The sequence below is a fragment of the Staurois parvus genome, unplaced genomic scaffold (genome assembly GCF_062004578.1).
Source record: "Staurois parvus isolate SC_StPar_1 unplaced genomic scaffold, SC_StPar_1.0 ptg000361l, whole genome shotgun sequence".
NCBI lineage: Eukaryota > Metazoa > Chordata > Amphibia > Anura > Ranidae > Staurois > Staurois parvus.
This window is the reverse complement of record NW_028318157.1, coordinates 4,185,868-4,193,834: the sequence shown is the minus strand read 5'-3', so window position 1 is coordinate 4,193,834 and position 7,967 is coordinate 4,185,868.

The following is a 7,967-nucleotide window of genomic DNA, read 5'->3' as shown; positions in this document are numbered from 1 at the left end:
GCCGCAAGCTCTCACAGCCGGGTGCCCATGCCGGGGAGAGAAGACTGAGGACACCGCTGGACCGAGGAACAGGTAGGACCGCTAGAGGCCTGCAGAGAAGAGCCGAGTGGCCGGCCCGGTATTCTAACACGGGGGGGAATACCAGGCCGGCCGCTCCATATTTGCTCCATAAAACGCACAGACATTTTCCCCCATTTTTGGGGGTGAAAAAAGTGCGTCTTATGGAGTGAAAAATACGGTATTCCATGTTAACAAAAAAGACTATTTTCTCAAATCGTCAACTGTAGGCAACCTATCCAAAACCAGGCACTCCATTTTATAATGTATTTAATAACATTCCATTAGTAAAATTGCGCTCAGGTTGGTTTTAATTCAGATCTTAAGTCACTGCTGGTTATCCACAGATGCTTTCCCCATTTATATAATGAAAAAATAGCTTTATTAAGAAAATAAATAAGGCACAAGTGAAGGTGGTGTCCAATGAAATCCGTATTTGGTAATTATGGGAAACTAATCCACTTGGTTTGTCATTTCTAGTTTTGAAAAGGCACACTGTAAAAGTAAAGCCTGGCCATACACTATTAGATCTAAACAGTGCAGATTGACAAATCTCCCACTGCGTCTGTCAAAATACTGAAACAGCGGCTGAATCTGATTATATGCAACTGCTGTTTACCCAGCAGTATTTTTCAGTCAAGAAATGGCAGACAGGAAGTAGCCAACTGAGCAAATTCGTACAGCACATGGCCAGCCCAACTTTATGGGTAGATAATCAGTTTAAGAAATGATCCTAATTAGATAAAACATATTATGTTACACATGCATTGTCGGTTTGCCTTTAATAGTTTTGTCCTTACCTCACTCTGTAGCTAGTCTCCCCCCCCCCCCCTTCTTCATGCTTTACCCTCCATTTACTACATGTACTGTATTCTGCTGGTTTTCGACCTATCTGCTATGTATTTGTTATGATCTGCATGATTTTGGGTTAAAGCTTTCTATGATCTGCAAGATGTCATTTGGATTGAGGCACTGTCTGTCAAGCTACTGAGGGTGTAAATTAAACTATCTCACAAGAGCTATATCAGTGATAAAGATAACACTTTCAGTGTTTAGGTTGTGGAAGCAGAGCGATATCTATCCACTTAATAGAAAAAAAGTGCCCTAATTTGTTTATGCCTCATAGTGCACATACTTTGACATTTATTTGGTTATTGCAGTGTGCTTCTCAGCCCAGTTTGTGTTTAGAGTGCTTTTCCAGCATGAATAACATTTTTAAATGTTCGAACATCATACCCTGTTTTCTTTCATGGACTATTTGTACAAGTGTTTCCTCTAAGGCTCAGTTCACACTAGCCGACTCAAAAGTTGTGTGGTTTTTCAGTGCAACTTCGGAGTCAGACTTTTATATGACTTTAAAGTGACTTTGATACAACCTTTACACTCTCTGACACTGAAGCTGTATCAAAGTAGTGCAAGAAACATTTCTGAAGTTGCAGTGACTTCAGTAGTATCAATTTGAATGGCTCTCCTAGAGATACCTGTGGCTTTTCACATATCCTGTGACTTTGGGCCTCACAAGTCGCAAGGCCAGAAGGGTGGGGTCACCAGCAGGATTCTGTTTGTGCTGCAGGATCAAGAGTTAAATAAATTTTCGATTTTCTGCTGAACAAAGTATCCAAAACAAAGAGCAAAGCCGAGAAATATCTATTCATAGTGCATTTATTGCATATTTTTTTGTCTGGTATGAAGTTCTCTTTTAAATCTGTAATACTGCTGTAGCAAGTGGTTTTTATGTGATATGTAAGTAAACTTGGAAATTATCATTTCTGATTCTAAAGAGTCACTGAATTATTCATAAATAAACAACATTCAGATAACAAGACCTTCCTTTCTGTGTCCCATATGGAGCAGAACCACGGGCAAATTACAGATAGGGCAGAATCACTGATATTCATGCAAATACGTTTTTGATGGTTCACACATTTGAAATGGGGAAGTAATGAATTTGTAGAACTAAAGGTCACAGTGAGTGATATGTGACAGCTTAGTCTTTCCAGTCTTTTTCACAGATGTGCCCTGGATAGGTGTCCAACATCCAAGAGAAAATGAAATTTGCAAGTCAGAGGCATTGGCACAGTATGCTTTCAGCTGTGACAAAAGATCCAACCTGTTCTCATACCTTTTGGCAGGGTAGAAGGTCAAACCCTGATTCACACAGTTCTTGTTATCACTATTGCTTTTAAAACTCTGCACCCAGTGCCAGTACTCTTATCATAAAGGAAAGCTTGTTACAATGGATTTCAAGAAAAACTCAAAATCTATTTAGGATAGAACTCTTCGCCTCCCCCTGCTTTCTAGTGTTGTCAGGACAGACTGCTCCAGTTATGATGTATACTTACAGTGCAACCTACTGATAAAACCTGAGATTGCAGAACATCCATTAAAGGACAAACTATCAGGTCGGGGCCAGTTTTATTTTAAATTGTTAAAGTGGTTTATTTTTTAATGTAATATTTATATAAATATTTATTTTACAAGCAAAATGTAATGCTTGGTGCAGCCATAATACTGGTATCACAAAGCATAATGGATGTTCTAGAGCAAGGTCATAGTTTGCTTTCAAATTTCTTCTCTCCAATTGATAATTCTGCACAGACACAGGTTATTTGCCCTGGATAAGAGCTTTAAAGAGGAAGTATCATTACAAATCCTTTTTAAATCAACTCCCCTCTAGGGGATCTGGTGTACATCACATGTGGCCCCATTCTAATCAATGCTATCCTTGCTGAGCAGCATGGTAGGACAGCTTAAAGTCACCCCCTCCCCCTGTGATTGACATGTCTAGTCTCGACCAGCAAGTACAGCTAGAGAAGAGTACTCCTATTCACTACTGCAGGGGGAAGGGGAACTGTCAGTTCAAGGCTTTTGTAAAGTCCTTTCTGCCTGTGTTGAAAAAAAACAAATGCTGGGACTTGTTGTTCTTCACAGTGCTGCTCATGTGACTGCCAGAGAAAGTAGAGGGTTAATACCAGAGCTGGGGGTGAATTCAATGACTGTGTGCAGCTGCCCTACAGTGTGGGGGGGAGACATTACTTTACATTTGAAACTCACAGCAGACAGAGGTGCTGGGGCAGGGACTCAATGCTCATTATACCCCCCCCCCATGGGAACTCCTCCTGAGTCACGCCTCTGATGCATTTTGCTCTACCCACCTGGAGGCTCTATGACTAAGCCCTATGGACAGAACAAAATGCATCAGATGTGTGTCTTACGAGGAGTTCAAGGCTGAGGCAGTTCACATTTCTCTCCATACATTGAGCTAGTGGTGTGCGGTGTCTCTTCCCGTCATGCTTCAACGCTTTGTGGATCAAGCAGAAGACAGCCAGCAATGTACTCTGGTCAAATACGCCATGCATTTATAAGGTGACATACTATGGCAGCCCTCACCCAAGAGGACAACTATGTAAAAAAATTTCACAATCTTTACTTTACATCAACAGTAGTTTCAGGACATCAGTGTATACATTCCCATTAAATAATATGTAGAATACCATAAAAATATCCAGAGATGTAAAATCCCTCTCTCCCCCTATTAGTTACCACCAGTCATCGCATGAAGACCGAAAAAAATTGCCTGCAGGGGAAAGGAAAAACCATTAGGACAAATCAGGCCCAGAATGCATTCAGAGCATCGTGCCTGTAGGGGAGGTAAAAGCCACAACAAATAACGGGATAAAAAGAAAACTGAAAATAGGCCACGAGGAAGTTCGTGAAGATGGGTGCTGAATTATACTTATAGATCTGTAAAAATCAATCCAAGTTATAAGGCACTGCAGCCAGGTAAATGACATTTAGGAGCAGAGGAATGGAGACTGAAAGTTTTGAAATTAAGAAAATTAAAATGGAGACTAAGCAGCTTAAACATGATGCAGAATAAACTTTGTTTACAAGGATTGCCACTTGCTTGGTATTTTACCAATTGAAATGATTTAGTGACCCATGTTATTATTAAAAAAGAAATGGAGAGGCCATGAATATTTTCCAGTAACATGGCAGCCTTCTTGTTTGCCATTTAAGTTGAATTGATTTAACTGTTAGGTACCTAAACATATGCTAATGATAAAGATTAATTATTATGGTGTTAGTGGATGTGAAGAGACTGGTCTCAGGTGATACAGAGAGATGCAACAAATCCTCCTACATAAGTTGTACCTGTTTATCTACAGTCTTCTCTACATCTGTTCAAAGACCAGAATTTATAATGCTTGTCTGAGCTGTCAGAAAAAAGGGAGCAGAGAGCTGATGTTGCACTCTGCAGAGCTCACTGAGGAGAGCTCTGAGAGGGGATTGGAGGGGGCACTTTTCATTTACACAGCTTACAGGAACAGAGTTGAAGATGTCAATCTTCTGGAGGTCCCTCCCCTGTCACCTTATTTCTCTTGGTGTCAGGAAAACTCATCAGAAGTGACTCCTGCAGAGGAACAAGGCAACAGACAGAAATTACACTTAGTGCTCTCAATTGAGACAAGCGCACACTATAGAGGGATATGCTTTGTTCATATTTCATGTCTGAGGTTTACAACCACTTCGACCTCCAATTATTTTTTGTATAATTCATTTTGGCATTAAACCTGGAACTGACAAACTGCCATCATGCAGTGTTTAATAAAGCAGTCTTTTTATTAGCATGCTCAGACTGGCTGAACTATAAAAGAACAATGACTCAGAATGACTATTTACGAGACATTTCTTTGGCAAACACCATATTGTAGGCCATTCTGCATTGTTTGATCTTGTGATAATGTAGATGTTATAAATAGACCTTGCCCCTCTGTGTGTTATTTTGTAAGGATTTCTGATGCTATGGTTTTATCTGCCTCAGACATGTATATTTCTTTCCAATGATAGCGCATTTTTATTCGATGTTGGAAATTGAAGAAAAATTTAAATACAGATGTATACCCTTTTTAAATGTAAATTTGTATTTATTTTTTTCGTAATGGGTAGAAAATGCTTATATAACAATACAAAAATATGCTTTTTGTAGCCTTGGCAATGAGTCCAATTAAAATGCCAGTGCAAAATGATCTTGTGATAATGTAGATGTTAGAAATTCACCTCACCCCTCTGTGTGTTGTTTATTTTTTTTTTTTTAAGGAATTTTGATGCTATGGTTTTATTTGTCTCAGACGTGTATATTTCTTTGCAGTGATAGCGTATCTTTTATTAGATGTGGGAGATGTAAAGAAAAAATTAAAATACAAATGTATACTTTTTTTGTGTGAAATGGGTAGAAAAAGCTTATATAACAATACAAATAAACTACTTTTTACAGCCTTGGCAACAAGTCCAAGTAAAGTACCAGTGCTAAAACTTGCAGTTCTTCTGAATAGAGCGGAAAGGTCATTGCTAAATGTGTTTTGAAATTTTTTTTTTATTTTCCTTTTTTCATTTTCTTCATTAGTAGAGTTCACTTTTTTGTTCTGTTTTTTTTTTATTTAGATCTGTGCCCTGATTTGGGAGAATACTCTTCGAGGTAGATCTACTAAAACTGGTGGACTCAAAATCTGTTGCAGCTATACATGGTAGCCAATCGGCTTCCGACTTCAGCTTGTTCAATTAAGCTTTGTCAATAAAACCTGTAAGTTGAGTGGTTCCTATGCAGAGTTGCACCAGATTTTGCACACTTCAGTTTTAGTAAATAACCCCCTTTATGTGTAGCAGGAAAGTCAGTAAGGGGGATCTCCCTCTCTTTGAGTAGGCATATGTGTTAAGGCTTACTTTAGGGGTTGCCCATTCATGGCAAAGCAAAAGGTCCATGGTAATGTAAGCTACACATACTTGCGTTTCTTTAACATTATCTCCCCTCCGCCCCCTCAGCAGTCCATTTGACTGCTGGGAGCAGAGAAGCATCCCAAGGTAAGTCATCAACTTCCACCTCGCAAAAGTCTAATGACTCTTTCCCCTGCCCAGTGTGACAGGGTTGGGATCACGTAAGCGGAATAGGAGAGAGTTGCATTCTCTCTATACCAGATACTGATGAGTAGGGCACTTATTAAAGTAGACCAGCTGCTTTACCTTGCATGAGGAAAGCATATGGTTGCTTCAAGGGTTAGGACAGCAGTTAAGACAGTTTTTTTTTATTTCTCCAGAAAATATTACAGTGCCCTTCCTCACAGTTCCTCTCAACAGCCTTCAACTCTGATGCAAGCAGTGGTTTGGCTCTCAGACGTAGTTATGCAAATATCAAAATGCCTTGACTGGTGGGTGTTAGTCTGGTGAAGTGGGAGTGCTTAGGTGGGCTGTGGTTACATAATGTCCACAAGTTATTATTATATAGGATTTATATAGCGCCAACAGTTTGCTCAGTGCTTTACAATAGAACGGGAGACAATACAGCAACAATACAGTTCAATACAAGAGGGAAAGGAGGACCTTGCTCCTTGGAGCTTACAATCTAGGAGGGAGTGATGCTGAGCCTCCACAATTGAAAGAACTGAAATCCAGTGAATGAAGGCTGTTGGCTATGGACAGTGTGGCTTGGAAGAAAATAGCTAGATGTACAGTGAAATCAGAGAAAACATCTCAGTATTGGAGAGGAGCCTGTACAACTGTGGAAGACTGACAGGAAGGCTGGAGTTCAGCTTTACTCTATGACATAGACAATATGACTTTAGCTATTTGTGGCACATATTGTCATACAATCAATTACTCAATTTTCAGGCTCTCTTAGTGTCCAATTATATATGTGTGTGCCAACCGTAGCTCATTGTTTGAATGGGCTGCTGGACCCAGGAGAACTGCAGGGAAAGAAGTTCCTGACCCTTTTTTTTAAAAACATGCCGCATGGAACCTCATGGTACTGCACCACCTTGCAGTTTCAGGCATTAGTTCTTGGAAGTGCCATTAAAATTAATGGTACCCAGCATTGGCTAAAGTGCATTTCTGTGAGGTTCTGGAATGCTCACGATTATGCATGTGAATCCAACCTGCACATATGTGAAACTAGCCATAAGGGGCAAGAAAGCCATGGAGAAAATGTTTGTTACATCCATTTGCTTATGCAACAGACATTTTATGTTCTGTTCTCTTTCCTGAGACAAAGCCTTTAAAGTATGAATATTTTCAATCCAAAAGAAAAAAAAAAATACAATTTTTTGGCCAACCAGTCCCCAATTTTGGTCACATTTATACTGAATGCTTACATAATGAAGCATTTGTCTTGTTTTTCTGGGAGCCTATCAGTAAAAAGGTCACCTCTGCCAAGGTCATTCAATTTCACATTGCTTTGTAACATTTTAAGTTCTAAATCTGATCAATTGTAGCTGATGTATAAAGCTTTAAGTGAACACCAACATGAAAGAAATATTGCGGCTGCCTTCTCCATCTGAAAATGCTACTTGCAAGATGTTACTCTAAAGCCGGCCATATAATCTCACCTGGTTCAGCAGGGACTGTCTAGGACTCAAATCATCTATGGGCAGGCTGATTGCACCCAAGTCGATCTATCGATTATGCGATTATTGTCAGCTGTAGCTGTGTTCTCCTGCCAGGGACGGCTCCCATCAGTGACCCCCCCTCCCAACTCCGGGGGAATAAAATATTTCCATGGGAGGAATTTCCTATAAACACAGTCAAAATTTGTCTGTGGTTGCAGGAAAGAAAATCGCACCATCTATAGCCTGGCTAACTGCTTGTATCACAGCCTGGAAAAATGAGTATCAGCCAAGTCAGGAATCCTGATCTGCATATTCTGTAGTCCAGGTCAGTGTTTTGCTTTGAAAGAGGAAGAACAGAATCACAACACATATGCCGACTGACATGCACCTTCTTCCTAGATTTTAGTTTTGTGCTAGGCTGTAGTTTGCTTTGTGATAGGTAATCTATTTGGATTTATTATGTCTTCATTGCAGTATCTGAACAATGGCTGGTGAAATCTCATCTGCTTCTATTAAGATTAGGTGTGT